General features: G+C 46.0%; 1 protein-coding gene across 1 annotated transcript in view; it reads right to left on the bottom strand.

Annotated features, from left to right (window-relative positions):
* Positions 1–5000, bottom strand: part of fam222aa (family with sequence similarity 222 member Aa) — a 25642-nt gene that overhangs the window by 11516 nt on the left and 9126 nt on the right. The window lies entirely within an intron of this gene.

Genomic DNA, 5000 nt, shown 5'->3' with positions numbered 1-5000 from the left:
GAGCGAGACAGACAGACAGACGGACAGAGAGAGCGAGACAGACAGAGAGAGCAAGACAGACAGAGAGAGAGAGCGAGACAGGCAGAGAGAGCGCGAGACAGGCAGAGAGAGAGTGAGACAGACAGAGAGAGTGAGACAGACAGAGAGAGAGTGAGACAGATAGAGAGAGAGAGCGAGACAGTCAGACAGAGAGAGCGAGACAGACAGACAGACGGACAGAGAGAGCGAGACAGACAGACAGAGAGAGCGAGACAGACAGAGAGAGAGAGCGAGACAGGCAGAGAGAGCGTGAGACAGGCAGAGAGAGCGAGACAGACAGAGAGAGAGAGCGAGACAGACAGAGAGAGAGAGCGAGACAGACAGACAGAGAGAGCGAGACAGACAGAGCGAGACAGACAGACAGAGAGCGCGAGACAGGCAGAGAGAGCGCGAGACAGGCAGAGAGAACGCGAGACAGGCAGAGAGAGCGAGACAGGCAGAGAGAGAGAGCGAGACAGGCAGAGAGAGCGAGCGAGACAGGCAGAGAGAGCGAGCGAGACAGGCAGAGAGAGCGAGACAAGCAGAGAGAGCGAGAGACAGACAGAGAGAGCGCGAGACAGACAGAGAGAGCGCGAGACAGGCAGAGAGAGCGAGCGAGACAGGCAGAGAGAGCGAGACAAGCAGAGAGAGCGAGAGACAGACAGAGAGAGCGCGAGACAGACAGAGAGAGCGAGACAGACAGAGAGAGAGCGAGACAGACAGAGAGAGCGAGACAGACAGACAGAGAGAGCGAGACAGACAGAGAGAGCGCGAGACAGACAGAGAGAGCGCGAGACAGGCAGAGAGAGCGAGACAGACAGAGAGAGCGAGACAGACAGAGAGAGCGAGACAGACAGAGAGAGAGCGAGACAGACAGAGAGAGCGAGACAGACAGACAGAGAGAGCGAGACAGACAGAGAGAGCGAGACAGACAGACAGAGAGAGCGAGACAGACAGAGAGAGCGAGACAGACAGACAGAGAGAGCGAGACAGACAGAGAGAGCGAGACAGACAGACAGAGAGAGCGAGACAGACAGAGAGAGCGAGACAGACAGAGCGAGATCACCTTATTCAGCAGCTTTTGTGCCATTCAGCAGTAGCACGACCACTTTAACATCACACATTCTTTCCTCCAATCAGAACGTGCCCTTAACCTGTCAAGGTATATCGACCAATCAGATTTCACCCTCAAGCTACCAAACTGACCAAAATGCCTGTTCCTAATATATTTATTTATTCATCCATGTTCATATATCATACCATAACCTTTATAACTGTGCTAACATACTGAATAAATATTCATCAGTGCGTGTGTGTGTGTGTGTGTGTGTGTGTGTGTGTGTGTGTGTGTGTGTGTGTGTGTGTGTGTGTGTGCGCGTGTGAGTGCACTTAAAAAAGCTGAGCTGTTTGCATTCCATAACCAACCAAGCGCTAACACGCTAACACACACAGAGATAAACAAACACCGTATGTCAGTTCATACATCAATACATATTTTCATTTACAACTCCAATTCCAAAACAGTTGGGACAGGCTGGGAAATGCAATAAAACGGTCAGAGTCGTGTGAAAGTTCAGTTCAGCCTGTACTACAATGAAAACACATCATTTGATGTTTTACTTTGTGAATTTAATGCCTTTTTGAAAATACACACTCATTTCACCTTCACACATCATTATTAGTCCTAAATCGACCCTGTCCCAACTTTTTTGGAACGCACTGCATGCATCAGTTTAAAAATAAACGTTGATTAGGTAAAACATCAAACACCTGGTCTTTATGCGTTTTTTGTTTAAATACACGTCAAAGTACATTTACACATCACTCCTCTTTGTTTTTATTAGCATTCACATACTGTCCCAACTTTTTTGGAAACGGGGTTGTATCTGTCTCACTGCTCACTCCGTCATTCCTGAAATCTCACTCGTTACCCGTTGCTCGTCACTCAGTCGGTCCTGACGGCATTTTATCACGTGTTGTTGTTATAATGACGTTTTTTAGTCCGTGTGTTTTAGCCTGAATGGCAGCTGGAGGAAGAAGAGACGAGACACAGACTGCGGAGGAGTGGAGGGGTGATAATGCAAATGACATGCATGACCCCGTTCTCAACACACACACGCACACACACACGCACGCACACACACACACACACACACACACACACACACACACATCTCCCAAGCAGCAGGTTGACTGCTGTTACAATGCTAATGAGACACCATTCATCTGATGGCACGCAGACAGACAGAGCAGAGAGAGAGAGAGAGAGAGAGAGAGAGAGAGAGAGACAGAGAGAGAGAAAGACAAAGAGGCTGAGAGATACAGAATGAGAAAGAAAAGAGATGGACAGAGAGAAGAAAGAAAGAAATAGACAAACCAAGACATTAGACAGAGACAGAGAGAGAGAGACAGAGAGAGAGACAGAGAGAGATAAAGAGAGAGACACAGAGAGACAGAGAGAGAGACAGAGAGAGAGAGAGAGAGACAGAGAGAGAGAGAGACAGAGAGACAGAGAGAGAGAGAGAGAGAGAGAGAGAGAGAGAGAGAGACAGATATAATGGTAGTTTTCCTCACTTTGACTGAAGGGTTAAATACAGACGGTGAGACAGACACTGATTAAAATATGGTAAGTGTGTGTGTGTGTGTTTGTGTGTGTGTGTGTTAGTTCAGTGCAGTCACATATCAGACTATCCTGACACACAGACAATTTACAGCGTGCACACACACTCATTCTCTCCCTCACACACACACACACACACACACACACACACACACACACACACACACACACAGTCCCCTGTTTAGCGTATCTAAGGGGCGAATGCTAGCTGCTTAAATCTTATTAACTGTGAGGGAGGGGGTGGAGCCAAGTGACATGCTTACAATTACACAGACAGACAGCAAGAGAGACAGACAGACAGACAGACAGACAGACAGAGACGCAGAGAGGCAGACAGAGAGGCAGAGAGGCAGACAGACAGAGAGGCAGAGAGGCAGACAGACAGGCAGAGAGGCAGACAGACAGGCAGAGAGGCAGACAGACAGGCAGAGAGGCAGACAGAACACTGGAGGATGTTAGTGCACTTGTTTAAACCCGGATGGAGTTAGGGGTTAGATGTGACTGTATTCCACGCGCTAGTAAACAAGATAAATCATTAGCATGCTGAACGTAAACACTCGATATCGCCAGCTTGTTAGATACGAGTCAGCGTACTACATTACACTGTATCCACATTTATTTACGTACAGCTCCACTCTACAGACTGCAAAAAGGACAATCTGTCACACACACACACACACACACACACACACACACACACGCGCTAATCACACACAGACGACAACAGAACAGAGATTAGCACTTGTTTGGAGACAAGGTGACCCCGTCTCCTGAGGGGCAACAAACACACAATAGAACCCTCACAAAGCCAGACGCACACGCGCGCACGCACACACACACACACACACACACACACACACACACACACACACACACAGAGCTATGCAGTGAGTGTGTCATGATGCCTCAGAGAGACACTAACGCTAAACCAGAGTGATGCATCTCTTCACAGCTTTGTTGTGACAGAGACAAAAATACAACTGTGTGTGTCTGTCTGTGTGTCTGTCTGTGTGTCTGTCTGTGTGTCTGTCTGTGTGTGTCAGTCTGTGTGTCTGTCTGTGTGTGTCTGTCTGTGTGTCTGTCTGTGTGTCTGTCTGTGTGTCTGTCTGTGTGTGTCTGTCTGTGTGTCTGTCTGTGTGTGTCAGTCTGTGTGTGTCTGTCTGTGTGTGTCTGTCTGTGTGTGTCTGTCTGTGTGTCTGTCTGTGTGTGTATTTTTTCCTGAAAGCAGACACCAATTACTTTCAACAGAGACAATTAGTGTGTTCACAAAGTTTTAGTGTCACCTCTTTCTCTCTCCACCTCTCTCTCTCTTTCACTCACACACACACACACACACACACACACACACACACACACACACACTGAGTTGAGTTTTTTCCCCAGATATTAGCAGAGAATGAATGTTAGCATGAATCAGCTAAAACTTTTCCCTCACAGTTTCTCATATGAACTCATTTTATTAAAATATCAGAATTCATTTTAGGAACATTTTAAAGATGAATAAAATGATGAATAAATCATAAATCGTACACTGTAGTAGTAAACCGTACGCTGAGGTAAATCGTACACTGTAGTAGTAAATCGTACTCTGAGGTAAATCGTGTGCTGTAGTAGTAAATCCTAGTAATATGTAGTAGTAGTAAAACACTAACATGTTGCTAATTGGCACTACAGAGGTTGTCAAGGACATTAAACGTTATCACGCCAAACAGGAAAAACTTTGTGCAGATAAACTCAGGGCTCTACAGTGCAACCATTTTATTCGCATTTGCAACTGAAAACTACTTTGTGCGACTGTGAATAAATATTTATTCGCACCGGTGCGAGTGACCTGTTCGGAGTTGTATAATACAATCGGGATAAAAACTACAGGAAGACCAAAATGCATCTACACCGCGCAACAGTTACTTTCACACTGCTTTTCATCTCCTCAGTCAACCCAACAAGTGTGTAAATACTGCAGTGAAGCCATTATGATGACGAGTAACTCTGTACATCATCTGCTTCTCTCAAACCGCCATCTTTTATTGATCCCGCAAAATGACCTGAACTTTCACCTGCTCGTGTAGACACAGCGGCTTCGTGCGGAGTAAATTAATAATAATGCTAACGCTACAAGGTGGGTTTAATTCAAACTTCTTTATTAAATAATTCCTCACCAATCACAATCAAGAGTAGAACTGTTCTGTCTGTACACATACAGTACACTGTCTCTCCACTAACTCTAATTCACTCCATTTAAACTCACGGTTGCCAGATATCTCTAGAAAAGTCAACATCAGTTTCCATGTTTTGATTCAATCACCCAAAACACAATATTATCAGCAGACATGGACACTGTACTGGTGGAACCGATCTAAAA

Source organism: Ictalurus punctatus, chromosome 22, assembly GCF_001660625.3.
Source record: "Ictalurus punctatus breed USDA103 chromosome 22, Coco_2.0, whole genome shotgun sequence".
In the NCBI taxonomy this organism is placed as follows: domain Eukaryota; kingdom Metazoa; phylum Chordata; class Actinopteri; order Siluriformes; family Ictaluridae; genus Ictalurus; species Ictalurus punctatus.
This window is presented reverse-complemented; position numbering and strand designations above follow the sequence as displayed.